The sequence below is a fragment of the Puma concolor genome, chromosome E4 (genome assembly GCF_028749965.1).
Source record: "Puma concolor isolate L17-30 chromosome E4, mPumCon1.1.hap2, whole genome shotgun sequence".
Classification (NCBI taxonomy): domain Eukaryota; kingdom Metazoa; phylum Chordata; class Mammalia; order Carnivora; family Felidae; genus Puma; species Puma concolor.
Window position 1 is genome coordinate 10,717,941 of NC_141683.1, and position 25,665 is coordinate 10,743,605.

A 25,665-nucleotide genomic window follows, 5' to 3' on the forward strand; every position below is an offset into this window, starting at 1 on the left:
CTGGACTGTTTTCTGTCTCCTTCCTCCCTCTCTCTCCTCCTTCTACCCTTCCATTCTTTCTTCCTTCCTTCTTTCTTTTATTTGATTTTTTAAATGCTTATTTATTGATTTTTGAGAGACAGAGAGACAGAGAGCAGGGGAGGGGCAGAGAGAGAGGGAGACAGAATCCCAAATCCCAAGGGTTTGAACCCACCAACCGTGTGATCACGACCTGAGCGGAAATCAAGGGTGGGAAATTCAACCGACTGAGCCGCCCAGGTGCCCCTCTTCCTTCTTTCTAATGAAAGTTCCCAGCAGAGGTTATTAACAGTAATGAATTTCATCGTGGGTGTCTGGAGGGGGGTTGTCAGCTGTGTAAACCTTGTGCGTGAGCACAAGGTGTAGGAGCAGGCTGTGAGGGGTGCGTGTGGAGGTGGAATGACAGCTCTGGGTCCTTGGATCTGCCCACATGCGGAAGAGGTGGGTTGAGAACACGGGAGAAGGGAATGGAGATTCTGCAAGGGGGCTTCCCGATGCCGGGTTACGTTAACACGGAGCATGGGGACAGTCAGGCTCCATTCCCTTTGTCTCAGGTGAGCCCATCTCAGATGCACCATAACCTCTATGCTTGGGGACAGGAAGTTGACTTCATTTGGCTTAAAGGAGATTCTTTCTTTTGATTCTGAAGAATCCCTCTGTAGTTTATTTGTGTCAGCAAGAAGACACAGGCTTTGTAACCAGTGCATTAGTCTGTTAGGGCTGCCATAACCCAGCACTACAGACTGGGTGGTTTCAACAACAGAAATTTCTTTTGTCACAGTTCCAGGGGCTATAAATCTGAGATTGAGGTGTCGGCAGAGTTGGTTTCTTCTAAACTCTTTTTCCCTTGGCTTGAAGATGGCCATCTTCTGTGTCCTCACCTAGTCTTCCGGGTGTGTGTCTGTGTCCTAATCTCCTCTTACAAGGACATTGGCCATATTGGATTAGGGCCACTTCCATGATCTTATTTGGACATAATTTGAATTTAATTACTTTAAAGGTCTTGTCTCCGAATACCATCACACTTTGAGGTAATAAGGGTTAGGATCCCAATACATGACTTTTGGGAAACACGATTCAGTCTGGCTCCCTTCCTTCAATGTGGGAAAACTCTACAGGTCTGTGCAAGCTTCAGAGCCTCCAGTGGGATTTGGTGAAGCATTTGATGAGATTCCATCGGAGCCCGACTCCTTGCTCTGTTCAAACCTGCTTCTCTCCATTCCGCGAAGGCATTGGTCTGGGGGAACTTACGAATAAACTTCCTGGATGCTGATATCTACTACAAAGTCTTTTTCTGCTTTTGATTCATCATTTTTTCCTTGGATACAGTTCTTGGGGTCTCCCTTCTAATCTTGCAAATTTACCAGGGTTCTTTATTGAAAGACCATAAACTCTAATTTGTCCCCACAGGATCTTTTCAAAGCCTTTCTAGGTCCTTCAACCACAGGTTCACAATTTATAGACACCTGAGGTGAAAAGTGGACCCAATGTGAGACTCATCTCTCGGCTCTTCCCTCTTCCAGATAGTGTCCCCACAATTTCATGCTGCACTTACCATTGTTTCGTGCTTTCAAAGAGATTTTTTTCACAATGTTGCCTATGGTTGTTTTCAGAAGGACATCTATAATTCTTTTCACCCAGTCTGCCATTGCCAGAAGTGGAAATTTTTACCTTTGTGATTTGAATTAAAAGTTATTTGAAAAGTTAAAGTCTGATTCAATTTAATTAAATTCAACAACTTTATTTTATGTGTATGCCAGATGCTGAGCTGTGTTCTAGGGATAAACTTATGAATGTTATATTGTCTTTCTGCCCCCCCAGGAGCTTATAATTGAATAACAACAGCAAAATAGATGCTTAAGGTATTACCTTGATTAATAAGGATAAGACATTCAAAATAAAGCTATGTTTCCTGGCAAGTTGCCTTTGATGGAAAACCAGATAAGGGTTAATATACTAAGCATCTGTGATACGTAGATTTATGCCCATAACTATGTCCTGCTGCTCAAATTTATAGAGGCTTGGGCTGTGAAAGCAGGTCTGTACACAATCAGTACAAATCAGGAGAAGAGGTGGGGTGACACTGTCATGAGAACACCTTTTGGGCAAGGCAAGAATGGATACGCACCTGGGACCTTGAAGTCAACAATAATACCAGCATAAAAGAAACACTTTCTGAGACAAATACCATATGATCTCCCTGATACGTGGAATCTACAAAACAAAACAAATGAACGAAGAAACAAAACACCGGCTCTTAAATACAGAAAACAAACTGGTGGTGTCCAGAAGGAGGAGTGGGCAAAACAGGGGAAAGGAAGGGAGAGACACAAACTTCCAGTTATAAAATAAGTCACAGAGATGAAAAGTACAGCCTAGGGAATACAGCCAATAATATGGTAATAACATTTGGTGACAGCGACTACCCTTACTGTGGTGAGCCTTGCGTAATGCATAGAATTGTCGAATCAGTACGTTGTACACCTGAAACAAATATAACATTGTACGTCAATTATACTTCAGTAATAAGTAAAGAAAGAACCCTCTCTAGAGTTGAGCTTATGGGATGGCTGCGATGTAACGTGCTTGGGCAGGTAGTGCAAAGTGAACCAAAGCAAAGGATTCGAAAACCAAGGAGAGGCGTCCTCGAGGAAGGCACCAAAACCCAACTGGGGGCTCCAGGGAAGATCCGTGATCTGCTGAGAAATGCCGGTTGGATCTGACAAGCAACGAATCCATGTGATCCCGTAGGAGAAGTGGCTGTGAGTAGTGAGAAGGGGCTTCGTACACGGCAGCCTCTGCTCTGTTATGCTTGAGCTGATAAGGCTGCGAGGAAGCCTGATTGTCACACAAGAAGATTCCAGTAGCAGCTGTTGGAGAAATGCCAGAGTCTAAGCAAAACCTGGTACGAATGGAGTGTGGGGTGGGAGAGAAAGTTAGGACAAAGTGCAAACTTGTTCACCAGGTGTGGCTCTGGCTTCCTGATGGGACAATCCAGGTGGTCCATTAAAATGTCCAGAGGGAGGGGCGCCTGGGTGGCTCAGTCGGTTGAGCGTCCAACTTTGGCTCAGGTCATGATCTCTTGGTTCGTGGGCTCGAGCCCTACAGCGACGGGCTCTGTGCTGACAGCTCAGAGCCTGGAGCCTGCTTCGGACTCTGTGTCTCCCTCTCTCTCTGCCCCTCCCCTGCTCGTGCTCTCTTTCTCTCTCTCAAAGATAAAAAAAAATAATAAACATAAAAAAAATTTTTTAAAAAATATCCGGAGGGAGCTTCTGGAAGTCTAGTTTATTTGAAGAGAGAGAATGCAAGCAGTGGATGAAGTTTAGAATGGGGAAGAGGGAGGTGGCGAGGGAAAGAGGACCCACTGGTACTTGCATGAAGGAGGGAGGGTGAGTGGGATTCAGATGGAGAGGAAAAAAAAGAAAAAGAAAAAGCAGAGAGGGCCTCCCTTCCACTCTTTCATCTCAAAGTCCACCCATCTGGCTGGGCCAGACTTCCAGACATTTGAATGTGTTTTGCTGTTCCATGGTCATCATGGAATACGTATGCCTGGAGAAAACGAATACATTTTCAAAAAAAAATTTTTTTTTTGGAGAATACCTTTTGGAGATTGCTCCCAAGAAGGTAGGAGCTTTCTCTTATCCATATCTTTTCTTCTTTGCTTTATTTCTATTCTAGAATAGAAACTAAAGGAGAATCAAAACTTAACATGATATGTGCTGTGCCCTCAAGGAACTCACACATTCAATATATTCTTTTTTTAATATTTATTTTTATTTAATTTTGAAAGAAAGTGCACACAAACAGGGGAGGATCAGAGACAGAGAGAGAGAGAGAGAGAGAGAGAGAGAGAGAGGGAGAGTGAGTCCCAAACAGGCTCCACGCTGTCAGTACAGAGCCCAAAGTGGGGCTTGATCTCATGAACTGTGAGATCGTGACTTGAGCTGAAATCCCACTGACGGAGCCACCCAGGCACCCCTCAGTATATTCTTTAAGTATCTATTAGCTTCCAGGTGCCAGGCTGGGTGAAGAAGGTATGAAGATGGAAATATAGATATTTCCTATACTAAGATACAAGACCAACACACATAGGCCAACATTGAGTAATAGACATCAATGGATAATTTCATCAAATAAAATTCTGAATCAAAATTCAGAGATCAGGACCTATGCCTGTCTCTGTGGTGCAATGGATAGCACATTGGACTTCTAGACAGAGATAGGAGCTAAATGAGAAGTAGAAGTTTAGCATGCATTCGCACACGAAAGTTCATGCATGCACACACACACACAGACACTCACACACACACTATCACTTCCTCCTACTACTTCATCCCTGCCACGGAGCTTTTGGTACAATAAGTTTCCAACACAGTTTTGCTGATTGGATTTCATGATGGAAATGTTTTTTTTAAGAAAAGTCATTCTGATTCTCAGATGCAGCACGAATTGGAGATGCGCTGCCGGGGGTCTAGAGACACCTCTCTATTGCTAGTGTCCTCGCGTGCAAAACAGAGAGGGTAACAGAAATGGGGAAATCTACACTATTGGTTGAAAAAACAGTTGTTGGCCAACTGACCCAGCAGCAGAGAGCTGTTGTCGTCACTGGTTTCAACAGCTTGGGAATAGCTTCAGAGTGATCCTTCTGCGGACCCTCCCATGCAGGTTTGGCTATGGATAGTAACCAGAATTATAAGAAATGGTTCCTCCCCAGGCAAGAGAAGTCGATTGCCCTCCGACAGAGCTAGGTTAACCTATTCACATAGCGATGAGACCAAATCTGCGTGTTCACTCTCACGTAGAGTAGAGACCGATCATAGGGTGATCAGTTTAAAAATGCAGTGGGCAATACTGAGTGCAGAACACCAAGTGCTGTATCTCTCCCTTGCTGGTCAAGACTGTCTCCCACTGTAAAAACTGAGAATACCAAGACTCACGTGCCTCAGCTTCCCTTATAACTTGTGCATAAGCATGGCATCTAATCCTGGCCAGTGGGTCCTGAGAAGAAGTCTGCTAGGAAGCTTCAAGAACAAGAAGTGTGAGAAGAAAACCCCTTCCCTGTCTTTTGACTCAGGAGGGTGCTAATGTGAGGATGAGATATATGGAGCAGCAGCCATTGGCAGCCATCTTGAGCCCATGAAGCCATAAGACTCAGGATGAAGAGCTCTATACTGAGGAAGGCAGAGAAGAGGAATGGAAGCCCTTGGAGTCTTGATGAGATCATTGTGCCACTGAGTCAATTGATCCTCTCTGCTACATGAGATAATAACAATGTTCATAATGTGCCAACATTTATCATTTAGCTATCTGCTTACTTGTAGCTAAAAATACAGAGAGACATGTAAGAGATAGTAGCCAGAACCCTTGAAATACTTACAGTTTAATCTAAGTGAGAAGTAAAGTAGATGTGACCAGAGCTAAGGAATTAAGGCTAGAAATGGTTGCGTATGAATGAAATATAAGTAGCCTTATTGTATCGTATACTGGGGTGGCTGGTAATGACTGTAGTGATCAGAACCAGGCATCTTTATCCTGAGAATACGTCACAAAGGATGCGATTTTATTACTCCTCTGTTTTGGGCTTCTACACGTGGTGACTGCTGTCATAAAAGCTTGTCATTTTCACTCTGTGTGTTTTTCGTTAAGATCATTATGCTGTTACTGAGGATGAGACGTGGGGAACAGAGAGGGTTGGCAGGGGACAAGATTCACTGTTAACAAGTAAAATATTTTCAGATGTTCCTTGGGTGCAGAAAATGTTCCATTATGTCACAGAGTCATTTCATCCCAGGAATCCATTGCTTTCAGACCTTGTTAAAGTGGTGACCTCCTGCAGTGACACACAGCTATGGGGGGGGCTGTCAGCACCACTGGGTAGTGACGGGGATTGTTTTCTTCACCAAGGAGCTCCACACGCCTCAACCTACCCTTGCTTCGATGGCTTTCACTTACCGGCTTCTAGAAAATGAATGGATCTGTATGTCACCCAAGCCCAGGATGACTGAGCTCTTGAATCAAGGAACGACTGACTATTCCTTCACTCGGCTGCGCTTTTTGTTTGTGGGTCATGAACTTAATTTATTGGGGGTGAGATCAGCACTTAGCAAAGACAAATAGAATAAAATGGCACAGAAATAATAAAATAGAGAAGAATATAACTGAACAGACCAGAAAACACCAGAGAATACGAAGAGTAATACAAGTGTATCGTGCTCCTTTTGGGCACTAAGACTTTTGTCTTAGTTCGGTTTTAGGTGTATTCTCAAAACTGCATTTTTAATTTAAAATTTTTGTTTCAGTACCTCTGATTGAAGATGGCAAACATCGACTGAAAAAAATTAAAGATGTATCTTTCAAAGGTCACCAAACTAAATAAATATACAATAAATTTAAATAAACAGTCACATGATGCTGTTCTAAGTTGGTAGCACTTACTTTCTGAGGTTATTACAGCTTAGCACTGTACTAGGACATTTGGGACACTCTCTCTTGCTTTGTGAAATGTGGTTCAGTTTGCCTGTGTGTGTGTATGTGTGTGTGTGTGTGTGTTGGTAAAAAAAAAAAAAAAAACAAAACATGTTTGGGAGTCACTGTTCTAGGGTATTGAGCATTTCTGTTCAGTTCCAGCACATGGATCCAATCTGATTTTTCTGATGACTTATTTATATCATCTGTGAGTGTAGGCATTAATTAGCCTTTGAACCAGAATTCCTAAAGAAGTCAAATACTGGGTCCAAAGAAAACAAGCACAGAGTCCAGATGAAATTCAAAGCTCTCTGCCTCTCCTTTTTGGTCCTTTTCTTTTTTCTGCAGAGAAACCTATGTTTCTGGCTCAGCATCCGGCTAAGGGAGTTGCTGAGGGAAGAATATTGGTGTTACCTTCTGGGGTGGAAAGTGGTAAAACTTGGACTGGCCAGCTAGAAGGAGATGCCTAATAACAAATGTGCCAAGCAAATGGATTCTGTTGTGCTTTTTGATCTGAGAAAGGGATTCGCTTAGCTGGTTAAGATCATTCCCTTACCAATAGAAGTTCTCATCCATCTGACACTCTTCATTCAAGATTTACTTCCCTTTGGTCCATGCGTCTGTCCTCTTCCATCCTAACATCACACACACACACACACACACACACACACACACACACACACACACCCCTCTGCCCCAACTGTTGGGTTTTATTTTCCTCAGAGTCACATTTGCAAATATGCCAGGAAAAAACCTGAGAGTATCTGCTCCATGCAATGAATGAGACTGCTTCCTAGTGCTATATGCTACTGTACTTGGATGGGAGACAAAATCAAACATGTTTAAAGAAATTCTACTCTTAAAAAAAAAAAAGAAATTCTACTCTTTCTGAAAAGAGGCTCACTCTTGTATCTATCTATCTATCTATCTATCTATCTATCTATCTATCATCTATCCATCTATCTTTCTATCTTCTACCATCTAACATCTATCTATCATCCATCAATCCTCTGTCAAAAACAGAGGAGCAATGGCCCTGAACCAGACACTCTACAGAACCCTAAAGTTACACAGAAACATACAGCATTATCCTCCGTTTCGAGGAGCTTTCTGTCTCATGGCTGAGCTAGACAAACATCCCACAGTGGCCCTGTGGCATGTGAATGCTGTGACAGATTTTTATATTCAGTCAGTGTGAGAATACAGGGGAAGGCCAGCGAATTGGAAGAGGAAAACAGAGTCTGAAAAAGCTTCCAAGATTTAATGAGTACAAGCTATCCAAGGAGTAGGGAGTGAGGGAATAGGGATGGGAGGGGCAGGGATACATGTGGAGATCATCCAAGCTGAATATGATGGCATGTGCAAAGGCACAGAGGCAGTAGTGAACATGGTATGCTTTAGGAAAATTGCAAGTAGTTCTAATACAGGGGCCTCGTGGGGTGGAGTTGTGGAAGGTGAGTCTGGAGAATTGGCAGGTGCTGGGTGGTGAAAATCCTGTAGTTGGGCTGAATGAATGCAAACCTTCCATCCGTTTCGTCTGCTGGAGGTAAGGTTAAAGTGGAATTGTTGGAGACCAATTAGAGGGGGGATTCACTCGCAGGGCCATTTACAGCTGGTGATAGGAGGCTTGTGACTTAGGTCAGACTCAGGAGAGTTGCCAGCTCTTAGGCTAATAAATCAAGGTTGATTGTTTCATGAGGGGGAGGGGCTATGAGGTTGGGGGAATACAATGAACTCAAATGTTTGCATCCAAAGTCCAAGATAAAAGAGTCAACAAGGAGGCAGGTGGGATAACTGGGAGAATAGCCTCCTTCATATGAGATGGGTAGTTTATTGTTTGTCAGGAAAGAGAAAATAACACCTTCCACTTAGGTTTTTTTTTGCCGGAGTTCTGCCAGAATGAGAGCTAGGACGATCATCAGTCCCTGACTCCACTCCCTGGCAGGGATTTCGACACGAAACGCCATGGCTGTTGGACATTGCGTGGACCAGCAAAGAGAAAGTAAGATGAACTTATACACATGAAGTTAAGGAGTTTGGGTTTTGTCCTGAAGACAATGGTATACCATTGTGGGGTTATAAGAAGGGTGTGAAACGAACATATTTACGGTTCAGGAAGGTAGCTGAGTTGGCTGAAGTTTAGAGGATGACGAAGACCGGAGACAGGTAAACCTCTCAGGAAGTTTTTGTGGCGACCTAGATGTGAAGGAATAATGTTCTGCACCAAGGGAGACGGTGATACGAGGATGTGGAAAACATTAAGGAACTTCAGTGACTGGATGTGCTAAATAGAGGTGGCTTTCAAAAGATTCTTTTCTTTCTGGCCTTGTGGGCTGGTTAAGTGTGGGGTATTATTCTTTTTAAAAAATTTTTTAATGTTTATTTATTTTTGAGAGAGAAACGGAGCACGAGCAGGGGAGGGTCAGAGAGAGAGGGAGACACAGAGTCTGAAGCAGGCTCCAGGCTCTGAGCTGTCAGCACAGAGCTCGATGTGGGGCTCAAACTCACCAGCCGTGAGATCATGACCTGAGCCGAAGTTGGACACCTTTAACCAACTGAACCACACAGGCACCCCAAGTGTGGGGCATTATTAGTTGACATAAAAATACAGGATGAAGAACAAGCCTGTTGGGGGGGGGGGCATGGAATGTTCTGGTTCAGAAGTGTTGAATTTAAGGTAGCTCTTGAGGGGAGATGTCCAGTAGGAGGTTGGCCACATAATTCTGGATGGAATTCAGGAGGGGAGGGAGGCCAAGAAATTTAGATTGGGAATTATCAACAGAGGGGAACTAATCTGAAGCTAGGGGGATGAATAAGTTTAACCAGAGAGTGTGTAGCATGAAAACAGAAAGGGAAGATGAAGAACACCGGAAATCACCAGTATTTAAAGGATGGCTGGAGGAAATGAATACAGTACGGGGGCTTGAGATGCAAGGGGGTAAAAGAGATACAGGGAAAAGCAAGAGTGAAGGCATCACAGGAATCAAGTGTAGATTTCCAACATTTTCAAGAAAAGCGTGAGGGAGGTGTTAAAAGTCGCAAGTTAGTTGAGTGAGGTGGCCGGAGAGGCGAGTGCCAGGCTTGGTAAGAGGGGCTTTGTGGACGGCCTTTAGCAAGAACATTTCAGTGGAGGGGTGGGGAGAAAGCTCGGGTATAGGTGACCGAGGCAAAAAATAGGATGCGAGACAGTAGCTATAGGAAGTTCTAGACACACACACAACTTTCCTCAACACCGGCTGTGCTGGTGCGAACTGAATTCCTTCCTCCCTTCCCTTCGTGTCATCTTTCTACACTTCCTTCCTTCCTTCTCTTTCTTCTTCCTTTCCTTCTACCCACAAATGCATATTAGACACGCACTAAGGCCCCAGAAGCACAGAAGACACAGGGTACAAAGACAAAACCAACACAACCAGCCCCCCGCAGACCATTGTCTAGTAAGTGAAACAAGATAAGAAGAATACAGTGGAAAAGGGATGTGTCCTATAGAAAGAGGAGACAGGGGACCATGTGAATATTTAGTTTTCAGTCTGCATAGGCAGAGTCGGGTGGAACGGGAGACACAGTGGAGATGGTGGCGTTAGAAGTGGGTGAGGTTTATGAGGGGTGGAGCATGAGGCTTCCCAGGCTTAGAAAATAGAAAAGGCAAAGGGTCAGGGGAGAAATCCTGGAGCTTGTGCGGGCAGCAGTAAGGAGGGCCAAGAAGCTAGAGCACAGCGCATGAAGCAGAAAAGTGGAGTGGGGTTAGGGAAGGATGGAGGAACTTGCACACCAGGACAGAGGTTCTGGTCTTCAAGGGGAAGACAACGGGGAGTTTTGAGCAAAAGAGAGGTGATCAGAGCTGTGCTTCATGGGCATTTTTCTGGTAGAAAAGGGTCATCCATGGTTCACGACCTCGAGCCCAGACACACAAGGCTAAGAAAGAAGAGAATAGTTCCGCATACTGTGCTAATCCAACTGTCTGTGTAATCAACACTCACTGATGATGATGGATAATCGATATGACCAATAATTTTAGTGACCTCCTTTTGCCTGCTCTTCCTGGCCTCTGTTGTCTTCTTTAAAGAAAAAAGCAAACCTCATTCTCCCGGGGGTCATATTGCAGCAGTGTGTTGAATAACAATAGCCTGGGGGTGATTAAAATGGTTTTTTCAGTTCGTTTGTTCTTGCTCTAGATTGATTTTCTGAGCACCTGTTCAACACCGGAAGTTTTAAATCTATTATGACTTTGGAGGTTGACTTTTTAATAGGCCGCTTATACACTTTCTAAAAATGATTGTGATTTAGATCATAGATACCGAAATGAACAAGTGACCAACCCAGTTCTTTTGGAAGATAGTCTAATGATGAGTGTCCTGTCTTACAATGGAAATAATATGTGGGCATCTGGAGCCTTTGACTCACTTCTCAAAACCCTAATTCTCCAGGCACCCAGTATGTGGGATATGAGTCAGGCTCAGGCTAGCAGGGAAGACAGGGCCCTTTTTGGGCACTGGGCACGGATGATGCGTTTGCCCTGACATTCCTTGCATGGTTCGTAAGAGATATTGATATATATTTGATTCATGGCTCCGTCTTCCAGAACAATGCTCTCAGCAGGGGATCAGGGCACTATTGGTGGCCCACACTAGAATCCCTTGGTCGGGGTGAAGCCTTGACTTTCATGTTGATTATTAATAATTTGCTCTGATCCCTGATCCTTCCTTCATTGAAATGAAGACATTTTTGTTTCTCTTCTGGTGGTGTATTTTTTCTTTTCTTTTTTTTTCAGTAGCAATGTCGGGGGAGGTGTGGGGTTTCTCCACACATACTTTTATCCTCCTGTATTAACCAGTAGATGGAAAGCCTTTGAGAAGCCTGGAGGCAGAAGTGTGGCTGACCTAATGAAGAGGGAGAGTCAGAGTTTGCCACCATTTTTGACAAAGCACCTCAATAATTTCAAAATTGCAATATATTTTTTAAGTTGCATGGCACAGACCACTAAATGTGCATCCACATCCTCTTCTTTTAAAAAAAAATTTTTTTTTAATCTTTATTTATTTTTGAGAGAGAGACAGAGTGTGAGCAGGGGAGGAGCAGAGAGAGAGGGAGACACAGAATCCGAAGGAGGCTCCAGGGTCCGAGCTGTCAGCACAGAGCCCGACGTGGGGCTCGAACTCACAAACTGTGAGATCATGACCTGAGCTGAAGTCGGACGCTCAACCGACCGAGCCACTCGGGTGTCCCATAAACATCCTCTTCTTCTAAAACACATGGTCTTGTAATCAACCCTGACCAGGAATGTCTGTGTTGGACTCAGTATTTTGTATTTTTAAAAGTTCCCTGGGTATTCTTCATAAGACCAGGTTTTAAGCTCACTGGCTTTAAACTGGCATAAAGATTCTAGGGGTTTTAACTCACAGATTGCTCTTTGTTGTTTTTTTTTTTTTAAGTTTATTTATTTATTTTCAGAGAGAGAGAGAGAGAGAGAGAGAATCCCAAGCAGGCTCTGTGCTGTTAGCTCAGAGGCTGACGTGGGGCTTGATCTCACAAACCGTGAGATCATGACCTGGGCTGAAATCAGGAGTCAGATGCTACGCTTAACCCACTGAGCCACCCAGGAACCCCAACTCACAGATTGTTCTTAATCATTGTGTTAGTGGAGCTGGTTCTAGGAATTGCTTCTCTTCTTACTTGTCCTAAGGACGGCATGTGAATTCGGTGTCAGGAAACCTCAGGCTCACGAACAGGAGTGACCAACCTTGCTTTAGTACAGCAGCTTTCTGGGCCACATCCTTGTCCTCTCCCCCTGTGTCCTCACACTGGTCTCATCCCTGGATGCCCAGTGGCACAGGACCAGGGGCTGTCTGGCTGATGGCACCTCAGCTCCTGCGTGGACCTCTTGTCCTTCCCTTCCAGCTCCCAAATCCTATTTCCATCCCTCCTTCCCTCCTTCATGTCTTCCACTGTCCATCAAGGGCTCTGAAAGTCCAAATGTCCACAAGCAGAAGAAGTTAGCCTTCTTTCCTACCTCCTCCTTCATTACTTGTTCCAGTGCATGGTCTAATGTCCATATTGTTACCACTGGTTTTGGATCCCAAGCTCTTATGGCGTGAATTCATAACACGTTATTTTAATTCTCTGTGGTTATCCATGATTCCCTCCTAAAAAGTTGGGTAGCAGGTACTTAATTGCTTTTTTTTTTTTTTGAAATGAAGACAGTTTAAAATAGGTTGAAAAGAAAAGCTGGTGGCCTCTGTGAGATGAAGCTCGAGGGTCCTTGCTAAAGAGTCATGACCATGTCTCCTACCTGAGTGGGAGGGCGCCCAGCTCTCTGTGTTCCGGGGCATTGGCTGTGGTCAAGATGACCTCTAAATGGGCTGGTTTCTCAAACACTTAGCAAGAAAAGTGAGAAATAGGGTACTAAGCACAAACAACTCAGCAAATGGCTCACCAATGAGATTCCAAATATTTGGGTGGAAATATTAAAATTCTGACAACTGCCCATTCCCTTGAATGGCAATTACCTAGTTGTTTTTGCAAACCAATGACTTGGACTGGATTTTCGTTTGGCCATCTGGTTTGCTATATGGGAGTGGGAAAAAGTAGATTTGATTATAAGGATGCAGAGTTTTAGAAAAATGGCTTCCCACAGCTCAGCAAAGAGAATCCAACAGCGTTGCCGAGCACATCATGATTAGAGCAATTGGAGATGATTATCTGTCAGAGAGATGAAGAAACACAGTTCTGAGTTTTTCAGAAAATGTTATGCACATGCATAATAAGAACCTAAAAATGTAACACCTTCAATTCTAGCCCAGCCATGAGATAAAAGAGGGAGTAAAATTATTATACCAATTTAAATAAAATGTTTGATAAATTGCTTTAAAGATAGTGAGTATATAAATATTGATGCAGAATAGAAATATAAAGAAAGTGTACTTCAATTTATGTTCAGAATAAGAAAGTTCCATTTTCCGTGAATAGACTATTAGACAACCTCTAAACACAGACTTGGGAGAAGGAACAGTTGAGGACGGTGTAGTTAGAAATTGGAAGGGAAGCTCAATTGTGGAAGATGACTCAGAATCGGGGGGCAGGGGGTCTGGGTTTGGGCATGAGGCTCTGGCATGACCTTGCTGTGTGACGAGGAATAGCATGCTCTCCCTCTCTGGGCTTCGTTCAGTTTTCCCAAGTATAAAACGAGTGGTTTGAGTTAGAAACCCTCCAAATTCTCTGTCCAGTTTTATATTAGGAAATTGTGGTTCCAAATACGAAATTGACAAGTATTTTCACTTTCTTCATTGCTAACTCCTTTCTGGGTCAATGTGTTATGCTACCCAGAGGTTCTGCAAATTTGGCGTGGGTCAGAATCCCCTGGAGCGTTTTAAAAACCCAGGTTGCTGGGCTCTACCTCCTGATTCAGGAGGTCTGAGGAGGCCCCAGGAGTGTGAAATTTTTTTTAAGTTTATCTATTTTAAGAGAGAGAGAGAGAGTGCGTGCGCTCGAATGGGGGAGGGGCAGAGAGAGGGGGGGGGGGAGAGAGAGACTCCCAAGCAGGCTCTGTGCTGTCAGCGAAGAGCACAACATGGGGCTTGAACCCGCAAACAGTGAGATCATGTCCTGAGCTGAGATCAAGATTCTGACGCCCAACCGACTGAGCCCCTGGGCGGCCCAGGAATGTGCATTTTTAATAAGTTCCCAGGTGATGCTGTTGCTGCCGGCCCCAGGACCACACTTTGAGAACTTTCGCACTAAACGGCAAGAGTCCAGCCTGAACCTGCAGTGAACACGGGAAAAGTTCAAAGCTGTCTGGTTAACCTAAGGGCTCCCTGCGGAGGGATTAAGCCCAGGCTTAATTCTCAAACTCCCTACTTTCTGTTTGAATTCTCATGAAAACGAAGAGTGAAGTCAGGGGGATACAGTCAAGGCTTTTCTCTCTTTTTCACTGGCTTGCGGGCCCTCCGGCTGTGTCCACATGGGCCGAGAGCAGAATAAGCTCGGTGAGGTGGGCCCCGAAAGGGCAAAACTGGGCCAACTGCTTGTCTGCGCGATGCCTGGTTTCTGAATCTACAGACTGGGTCTAATGACATCTGCCTCCGAGGGCTGCCGGAAAGCTTACACGAGGAAACGCACTTAAAATGTTAGAATCGTGATAGGCACAGAATCAAGTACTCAACGGTGGGCAGATATTATTATTAATTTACGGAGCATTTTTGAAACTCACTGTTGTAAGGAGGAAGGGGCACCATGTGTTAGGGACAATGCATACCAGACAAGACCTGAAAGCTGAAGGCATTAGGTGATCCGATTTCCATGCAAAACGACCCCCACCTTAATAACATGGGATACCCGCACCCCCGCACCCCCACACCCCCACACCACCCCAAACAGCAAATTCTTCCAGATACAGTTCACCAGGCTCAGTCTTGGTGGCTGATATCCTTCAGTTTTGTTCTGACACCGTCTGAATACACTCATCCATCCTGGACTGTAACTCTTGAGTGGAGCTTGGAAAATAGAGAAACGTTGTGCCTTTGATGGTGGATTTAAGATGAGTCATCCTCTTTTTTTTGCTGGTTTTCCATTTGAGAACAGGCGGCAATCAGGACATAATTTGATTCTCTTATATTTCAGTATGTTCACATTGCTTATTCGATATAACAACGAAGGACTCTTTTTTTAAAAAATCATTATCCATTTTTTAATGTTTACTTATTTTGAGAGATAGGGAGAGAGAGAGCGAGAGAGAGAGCGAGAGAGCGAGCACAAGCAGGGGAGGAGCAGAGTAAGAGAGGGGGACAGAGAATCTGAAGCAGGCTCTGCCCTGACAACAGCGAGCCCGATGCAGGGCTCGAACTCACTTATGGTGAGATCATGACCTGAGCCGAAGCCAGATGCCCAACCGGCTGAGCTACCCAGGCGCCCCCAACTAAGCCCCCTTTATGGAAAATCGCAAAATTCCCATCTTCTGTGTGTACATGTGTCCCACATGGTGAAGTGCAGAGCAATAATTGATAATGTTTATTAGGAACTCGCTGTGTGTCCAGCCCTGAGCTGGGTGCTTTGGGGAGCAGAGAAGACTTGTAGGAGGTAGACTCTCCCCTCCCCTCTAGGATCCTCTTTCCCGGTTTTTGTTGGGCAGTAAAGGTGAGCATGTAAATTAATTATCGGGCATTGAATTATCAAACTGCGCTTTTGAAACTCAGCATGGAATGCTTTCCCCGCTCCTTGCAACGATCCAAATCCTATACATATTTTAAGCCCCATGTTATGAAAAGCCTTTTCCAAGAGGGCTCCGGAAAGGGAGGGAGGAAGCCCAGGAGCTGGTCCCGAAGGGTCTACCCTCAGACCTCCCCCTCCCGCTATGTGGGCAAACTCACTTGGGGATCTTGGATAACCTCCTGGCTCAGTGGCCCAGGTCATGCTCATCACATCTCACTGATGTTTGAATTTAACCGTGAAGCACACAGGCAAATGCGGTCCCCAGGGTGCGGTGTGCAGCACCCCCCCCCCCCCACCCCGGGAGGACTGATCGATCACCCATGACCCAAATCCAGCATGAGCCCCAGGGTTCCGTCTGCCAGGGGACCCAGGAGCAGAGTCAGCTTGGGGTGGAGCCTCCCAACGGTCTCCCCGCCCACCGGTGTGGCGACAGGGCCCTCAGAAAGCAAGTGCCCTGGTTTTCAAACCATTTCAAACCCGCAACTTTTATCTTGAATGAGAGAATCACACATACTGAAGTCATAACATTGTAAGCACAGATATAAAAATAAATGTGTGCTTATGTGCATATGTGAGGCACATGGGTAATGGAGGAAAGCTTCTGTTGCCTTTGGGGGCTTGCCTTTCTGTGTAAATGGAAGGTGCCTGTGATAATATGTAAAAAGGCTACTACTCAGGTTGGAGCCTAAAGTCACAAAGGCTCCAATGAAACCATCCTTTCCTACTTGGGATGCTCCTGATCTGGGTCGTAATGAAATAAATTTAATGAAAATTTTCACCCAGTGCTTTTCTCCTAAACATGTGACGTTGGCTAAAAATAAACAAGAATGATGCAGAAAGATTGAAACATAAAGTCCCAGGGAAATTTATGAAACTGCTCACAGCCTACTGTGTGTAAGCTGATGGCACTAGAGAGCCTATCAGTGTCCCCACGACATGCTCCATTGGGGGCTCTCCAATCACACTCTGATGGCCAGGGAAACAGGGTTCTGAGTCAAGTAACATTTACTGGATATCTATGGCGCGTCTGGACTACGCCAGCTGCCTTCCCATGTGATCTTGCTTTTGATTACCAAGCAGCCCTGTAAAGTGACATTATCCCCACCTTACAGATGTGGAAACTGAGGCTCAAAAAGGCTGAATCGTTAGCAACAAGCAGAAACAGACTTCCACCGGCTTTGAGAGTTTCTGACACACCCGGAGTACCAGGCTGGACATGTGTATACAAGGAGGTGCCTCCCTTTGGGCAAAGACACAGAGCTCAGTCCCCGGGATACTCTGAACTCTGGCCACAGCCCAAACATTCTAAAGGGATGAGGTTATAGACCACTGTCAGGGGGAAAATCCTATAAGAAAATGAATTTCTGATTCAAGAGGAGGATCCTAAGCTCCTGGATAAAATGCTCTATGTCACACAGACCGAGCAGTGATGTGGGGGTGACCCAGCACTTGTGTCAGAAAAGGGGGGGGTGTTGCAGGCGGGGTCCGAGTGCCTCTGCTGACAGAGCCCGGTGGACCACTCAGCGTCCAGATGACCCTGCCAGGGGGGTGCTCACCACGGTACACAGTAGGGGTTTTCAGCTGCGAAATCTCTGTCGATGAAGTATGTGTTTTCCTGTGACACAGGCTGTGGTCGAAATTCGCCCCCCCCCGCCCCCCCCCCCCCCCGAGAGGAAATAGAGTAGAAGGCAGGGGGATGTCCCCCTGGACACAGCAGGGTAGTTGATGTCTAGCCAAAGGGGACATTGACTCACGTTTCTTGGGAGGTGGGAGTGGGTGAAGCCAAGGGGGATGTAACAGGGCAAAGGTCATGGGGGCCAGATGCCTGGCCATGTGGGGTCTGACACCTGATGGAGAATGGCCTTTGAGAGTCCCATCTCCCGCCAGCCCCCCTCACTGTCCTGGCTGCAGGTTACACCCAGATGAATGCAAGAATCAGACCCCTCTCTCCTTGCCCAAGGAGCCAGAGGCCCCAGAGTTCCTGGGCCTCTGGGCTCAGGCTGGGGGCTAATGCACATTTCCCTGAACCTTCCCTTTGACTCCTGTCCCTGGGGCCTCTGGATATAACAGAAGCTCCATCCTGTGCAGGCATGGATGGGAACCAATGTGAAATCTATTCCGTAAAGCTGAATTCTTACCCCTTAAGGTAATGGGATTCATCATGCGGAGTTAGTGACAGCGGTGGCCTGGGGAGGGACAGCCACACCACAGATCCTACATCTTTTGCCAACCAGACTCTTGCGTCTAGGCTCCACCCCCTTCTTCCCTGGTCGAATTTTTGAAGTGGGAAAAGAGTCACTGAAAGCAGTGAATTTTTGGATATTTGGCTTTCTCCATATGAAAAATCAAATGGCTTTAAGACACAGGAGAGTTGGCTGTTACAGGGTATAGGGTGGCAATTCACTATAAAAGTGATAAAGATCTCGTTTCCTAGTGTATGAAGCACCTCTGCTGAGTTACTTGGGATATTAACAGCTGCTACCTAAAGCAAGTTCGGCCGTCAAACCTCGGACTTTTGGGTCAAAGCAGGCACATTTGATGTTATAATGTGAAAGTATGAAGGGTAAGAAAAATCTTACCCTGGATTCTTCTATTGAATTGTCTTATTTTCTGTTGGAACTGGGTCGACTTGGGACTTGGAGCAGAGTGTTGGGCTGGTGATTCCAGACTGCCCTCACCCCGTGGAGCGGCCCAAGATAGAGCACGGGGTGCCAGCACACGGCTTCTGGCTTTGACCACTCAAGTCACAGCGTGAAGGCTGGGCAGGCTGCGTCCTGCAGGAGATGAGACAAAAGAGTGTGGATAGCTCACTGGCCTAAGGCCACACAACCAAGAAGTGGTGGACCAACCAGGGGGTCTCCAGACACAGGGTGGAGTCGAGCCCTGTGCCTTGTCTACGCTCAGGACCATGCGTGGGGCCTGGAACACACAGTGAAGACAATGTTGAGAAATGTATCAGACTCCAAGGAAGACACTGTTGAAGACTCTGGCCCTGGGGGCAGAGAGTGAGCTTGTCTCCGAACACAGCAGGACAAGTAGAGATCTGGCTGAGCTGGTAGGGTAGGGGAGTGGATGGAAAATCACAAAGGGGGACGTGGGTAGGTGTTGAGAGCAAGTTGCGTAGACATCCAACGTGGAAGAAGAAGAGCTTGATTGGACGCCCAGGGCGAGGGGAGTCTCAGTGCTTAGCTGGGCTCTTTGTTAAAGAGAAGGACTTTGCCAAGGATGAGGCCTAGCTGAGGAGCTTAGAGGCACCTGACTTAAGTTTGGTCGAACAGGGAGTCACTGTCAGTGGTTCAGCTGCCTTTGTGGGTGAATGAGGAAACCTAGGGGCACAGCTTCAGTCGGGGGGTACGGTGGAGACACACCCCGAACTGTTCTTCTCAAGGCCTGTCATCGTCTTGTTCTGATTTGCAGAATTTGAGAGCCACATGAATGAACACGTATTTCTAATTTCAGCTAGCATCAAGCCAGGAAGGCTTCCTGGTGGCGGCGGCAGTAGTGTTGGTGGGGCGTGCATGTGTACGTGACAGTCAAGCTCTGAAAGAGGAGAGGGGAAGGAGAGGGTGAGAGGCATCCTATTTTGCTGCCAGTCTCCTGACACGCCTTCAATAAGTATAATTATGTCCCCATATTCATTGTATTAATCTCCACACCTAGCCCAGGGTCTCACGCACACTAGCTAGGTTAAAAGATGCTTGTTGGCAAGCCTGTCCCAACGGGCTCCCTGATGGATACTGGAAACATCAGCAAGAATGTGAATGCAGGAGATACCTACAGTGCCGCTCGGCGGGGTAAGAGTGCGGTGGAGACAGCGCGGGGGCACGTTGGAGGGGAGCGGGCACCCGCCACACCAGCACCGACGTCTCTCCGCATTTCACAGTCAGCTTTTCCATCTTCCTAGTGAAATTGTAAATTATAGTCGTTTCCATTGGCAGCTAAAGAGACACTGGAAGATCAGAATTTTACTTTCGTTCGAAATTGAGAATGTTTTTGGAAGTCAACTTTAGCTTGACCTTCTCTTTGGGAAAAACTATACTTAATATTTGTTTGAACACGTATTATGAACTGGGTACTGCTCGAAGACTATTTAATTAATTAATTGGTTAATTATTCACTTATATATTTATTTTTGATTGACATCCAAGTTAGTTAGCATGTAGTGCAATAATGATTTCAGGAGTAGCATCCATTGATTCATCCCCCTACATACAACACCCAGTGCTCATCCCAACAAGTGTCCTCCTTAATGGCCCTTGCCCATTTAGCCCATCCCCCCTCCCACAACCCCTCCAGCAACCCTCAGTTTGTTCTCTATATTTAAGTCTCTTATGTTTGGTCCCCCTCCTGTTTTTATATTAGTTTTACTTCCCTTCCCTTATGTTCATCTGTTTTGTATCTTCAATTCCACATATGAGTGAAGTCATATGATATTTGTCTTTCTCTGACTAATTTTGCTTAGCGTAATACACTCTAGTTCATCCACATTGTCGCAAAGGCAAGATTTCATTCTTTTTGATTGCCCAGCAATACTCCATCGTACATATACACCACATCTTCTTTATCCATTCATCTGTTGATGGACATTTGGGCTCTTTCCATACTTTGGCTATTGTTGATAGCGCTGCTATAAACATTGGGTTGCACGTGTCCCTTTGAATTAGCACACCTGTATTCTTTGGATAAATACCTAGTAGTGCAATTGCTGGGTCACAGGGTAGTTCTATTTTTAGTTTTTTGAGGAACCTCCATACTGTTTTCCAGATTGTCTGTACTAGTTTGCATTCCCACCAGCAGTGCAAAAGGGTTCCTCTTTCTTCACATTTTTGCCAACATCTGCTGTTGCCTGAATTGGTCATTTTAGCCATTCTGACAGGTGTGAGGTGATATCTCATTGTGGTTTTCACTTGTATTTCCCTGATGATGAGTGACGCTGAGCATTTTTTCATGTGTCTGTTAGCCATCTGAATGTCTTCTTTGGAAAAGTGTCTATTCATGTCTTTTGCCCATTTCTTCACTGGATTATTTGTTATTTTAGGTGTTGAGTTTGATAAGTTCTTTATAGATTTTGGATACTAACCCTTTACCTAATATGTCATTTGCAAATATCTTCTCCCGTTCCTTTGGTTGCCTTTTAGTTTTGCTGATTATTTCCTTTGCCATGAAGAAGTTTTTATCTTGATAAAATAGTTCAATAGTTCATTTTTGCTTTTGTTTCCCTCGCCTCCAGAGACATGTTGAGTCAGAAGTTGCTGTGGCCCAGGTCAAAGAGGTTTTTGTCTGTCTTCTCCTCTAGGATTTTGATGGCTATCTGCTGAGACTATTTGACTTTGAAACAAACCTGTAAAGGAAGCAGTATTACTGAACACATTTACAAGTAAAGAAAATAAGGCAAAAAAGTGTGGAGAAGTCACTTGCCTAAGGCCGCATGACCAAGAAACGGCAGACCAGCCCCACAGCCTCGGAGCCCAGGCTGGTTTTCAGCCCTTTTGCGAGATGCATCTCCAAGGCAAACTCCTCACTCTTATAAGGGCTTCCTATCTCCTGGAAAAATGCTGACCACTCATTCAGGTCAATGTGGATACCTTTTCACAAACAGGCTAAACCTGAAACTCAAAAGAATGAATAGATTATCTGGCACCTGGGCATTGAGACAGTTCATTCCCACAAATAGTCACACAGTGTCAGCAGCATGCCACGTACTATGCTGGAAGGCAAGGAGCATGGGATTGGGCGAACCAACCTTTCTGAGCCTCAGTTTCCCCCTCTGAGTGGTGGAGATGATAGCACCTGTTCCTGAGGTAGTGTTGTGAGCATCAGCAGAGACGATAATGCATGCCTGGTGCTTAACAAAATGCTTTGGGCAGAGTTAGAACTCAATGCACGTTAGATCCCTTTATCAGGCTGGCCTGAGGTTGTACAGTCTTGGGCTTGTGGAAGTGGCAGATTCTACACCCCCACTGAAGCACCCGCTTACCACTACGTGAACCAGTGGTCTTCTCCCCCTTTACCCCAATCACATGCACCCCCAGTCTGGTGCCTCTGCATTGGGCATGCTCTCAACATCTCAACCCTCTGGCCAGAGTAGTCTTGTCTGAAGTGTGAGATTATTTAATGGGACACTTCAGTGTCCAGGAATAAAAGACAATATCGCACAGTATGTCCTTGTGGAATCTTATCTGGGAAGTAATTTATTTGGTAGATTTCATACCCTGTTATACATTTCATGTGTGTCTTGCCCGGAATACAGAGTCGGAATACATCTATACTAATTAATTGCCCTAATTGTTACATATGTGAGGTTAGGGCCACTTGTACACATTATTCAAATTAATGCAAAACAGATGGAAATGACACAATCAGCATACTCTTAAACACAATTATAGTGCTGGCTGTCCTCCAAGGAATGTGTTTTGAAGACTGAATTAGAATTCTTTGAAAGCTTGGCTTTTAGCAACAGAGACATAGCCTAAACCTTTTGAATCACCTGTTCAACTGATTTCTATGGTAGGTTTTGTATCTGAAATGGCAATGGTCTCAGTTGTCTACCTAGTACCCCTACTGGTCAGAGATGGAGGCATCTAACATAGAAGGCATTAAGGCAGAGATTTAAAAGTAAATATGCTTTACAATCTGGGTGTAATATACGATTAAGTGATAAAATCTACAAAGAGGTCATGCTTTAAGCAAATATGATAAATAAAAAATTCGGTCTTATAAAACAGATTAGGGAGTGAATGATCCTATCGAAGATGAACGCTTTGCTTTGCAAAGTAATTTACCATAGGGGACATTAAATACCACCTGTCCTGGTATGTTTAAAATATGGCTGCCATTTGAAAAGCGAGTAATTTATACACAGATTTTCAGGAGATAATCTAACATCATCTAACATCAGGTATAACCCATACAAGATGTGTTATTTATGATTTGATTAGAATTATGGATCAAGGATGGCCCTGAAATAAAATGTAAGGGAAAGTGCAGGCTTGACATTGCCTGGAGGAAAAGAAGATAGGATGGCAGTTTTAACTCTAAAAAAAATGCACAACGAACGGACGCCACTCAAGAAGGGGAGGAGCTAAGCTACTTGAGAACATTTGAGAGAAGGTGTTATGGTTCAGTCTGCAGGAGAAGACACCAAGTGCACCTGTGTAAGATGGGGCGGTGGGGGCTTGATGCAGAGGAGTGGTCTCAGCTTGGTGCAGGGCTGAGGTGCTGCTGATGGCCGTGGCTAGCATGGATAGTGACATGCACGAAGAACTTTGTGTCGTAGGAACTGCAGTGGGTATTTTACGTGGATGACTTCTTTCAGTTCTCAGTTGGGGGACTATTGTTACTCCCCCGTCCACTGCCTTTGTTTCCCTATAGCTGAGGAAACTGAGACTCAGGGAAGTTGTCCAAGGACTGACGTATGGCTAGAGTTTAGTAAACCCAGGGAAACCCATTGCTTTCGACCATTATATAGAGAGAATCTAAAAATTTGTTAGACCCAAGGAAGACTCTCCCGTCAGTGAAAGTTTAAAAATTCTAATACGTTGCTAACATTTTCAAGGTAATATTTGCTGGCAGAGAAAGCATACTTACAAAGGGGCGCCTGGGTGACTCCGTCGGTTTAGCATCTGACTCTTGGTTTCAGCTCAGGTCATGATCTCACGGTTGTGAGATTGAGCCCCACATTGAGCTCTGTACTGACAGTGTGGAGTCTGTCTGGGATTCTGTCTCTCCCTCTCTCCATGTCCCTCCCCCTGCTTGTTCTCTCTCTGTCTCTCTCTCTCTCTCTCTCTCTGTCTCTCTTTATCTCTCTCAAAATAAATAAAACTAACAACAACAAAAAAGGATTGGCTCTTAGTTGCCTTGGATAATATAGTTGAAGGTCAGGGTAAACATAGGAGAATTGTGTGACTTTCACATCCAGCGAATCTGTAACAATGCAGTGGTTCCATTTCTACAGGAGTATGGAAAGTGATCCAAGGATCTAAGTCTACAGATACACCACTGGTACCGTTTACTCTGATTGAACATAACCACAGCTTCTGAATAAAATACAGATGCTGTGGTTGGCCTGAATTTTGTTTATGTTTATTTTTTTGATTTGTGAATTGTTCGACAAAGAGTCTCCCCAAACTATAAAAATGAAATCATGTTCAGTTCTGTGTCTCAGGAATCCCACTGTTGAAAATCAAGCTACTCCACAGATCCCGGCTGCTTTGGAAATTCTGCCGGACGTAGAAAAGTGCCAGAGTTGCTCTAGATGCTTCTCGCACACCGGTAAATGAGCCTGCCCCTCTGAAGTCTTCTCTGGCTGGAGCTGTGACGAAGCACCTCTTGTTTCCGATCTCATCGAACTATCTTTTGACCATCTGCCTCGTTGCCTTGCCTCTCTGTCTTTATGATCAACCTTATGATTGAGTGGTTTAATTTAGTTATCATGAAATGTCTTTCCATTACACCAGCGGTTTTTTGTAATTTGTATTACACACTGTCATCTATTTTGGAAATTTTAATTTGGTAAAAACCTCTCTCATGCAGTGTGTATGAAAGAAACTACACAAAAGAAAATCGTACTGTATTGATTTCTCTGGATCTAATCGTTCTCTTGGGTCTTGGTGAATTTGACTGTGTCTGGTTTTTCTCACATAGGCTTGTCAAAATCCACAGAAGTGTTAATAATATTTTATGTCTACATAATGCGTCCTTTTTTGTCGGGCTGGAGACAGTAATGCCTTGAAATGCTGATTCTGTTGTCTTATAATTACTCAGTAGCTAGAGTAGGAAATATGTGTAGTCTGAAAGCAGTTTTCATCTTCTTTGTTGTTGTTATTGTTGAGTTTTTAGCTTCTTAAAGATAGAAGGTTAGTGGTAGAAAGAGGTCCAGGTTGTTTTATCTACAATAAGAGCATTTTCTGTTTACAGTAAGAGTATATATAAATTTTTGGCAAAAGCAGTCAATTTCTTAAGAAAAATACTCTAGTCTCTGTCAACATAAATGCAAATAAGTGATTCAGTTAATTTAGGGGAAATTCAATAACCATTAGCCTCGAAATCTTGTTCCAGCTGGTCTGCTTTGGGGAGGAGAAAGAGGATTATCTTTTTTATGAATAGAAAATTTTTTTCATTTTGAGGTAACCTGCTTTGCCACTGATGATGTTTTATGTCTTAAGGACAATAGTTCCCCAGCTTTCTTTAGGCTTGCAGTAATCCTAAAATATCTTCTTCTATCCTTTCCTTTCTAATTTTACTCAGTTTTTTGGTGGGTCTCTTATAAATAGCATGTAACTGATTTTTTTTTAATATAGTCCAACAGTATTTCTCTTGAGAATTTAGTCCCTTTACAATTAATGTGAGTACCAATGTATATGGATTTATATGTACCATTTAAAAAAATTTTTTTTAACGTTTATTTATTTTTGAGACAGGGAGAGACAGAGCATGAACGGGGGAGGGTCAGAGATAGAGGGAGACACAGAATCTGAAACAGGCTCCAGGCTCTGAGCCATCAGCACAGAGCCCGACGCAGGGCTTGAACTCACGGACCGCAAGATCGTGACCTGAGCCGGAGTCGGATGCTTAACCGACTGAGCTGCCCAGGCGCCCCATATATGTACCATTTTAGAATTGTTAGAATTAAATTTCTTTGCAAACTTTTCCTCCATTTTTAGTCACACTTTGCTTCCAAAAATCTTTTTTCTAGGTGAAATTATTGTAGAAGGCTCCTTATTGTCTACCAACATGTCAGGGCTCCATTTTGGCAATGGATAATGTTGCTTGGTGCTCTAACAACCTCCCTCCTACCTGTGAGAGGTCCCTGCCAGGGCCCCTGGGGAACCTTTTTGGTTCCTACTCATCTCCACACTCTTGAACCTGCTTGGTCTCTCTTGACATTCCTTTATTCATACAGCCCAGAGTCAGGTCTTGCTTCTCTGTCTGGTCCCTCTGAATTACACTTTACTTGGTCTGTGCATCTCTTTGATTCCCCCA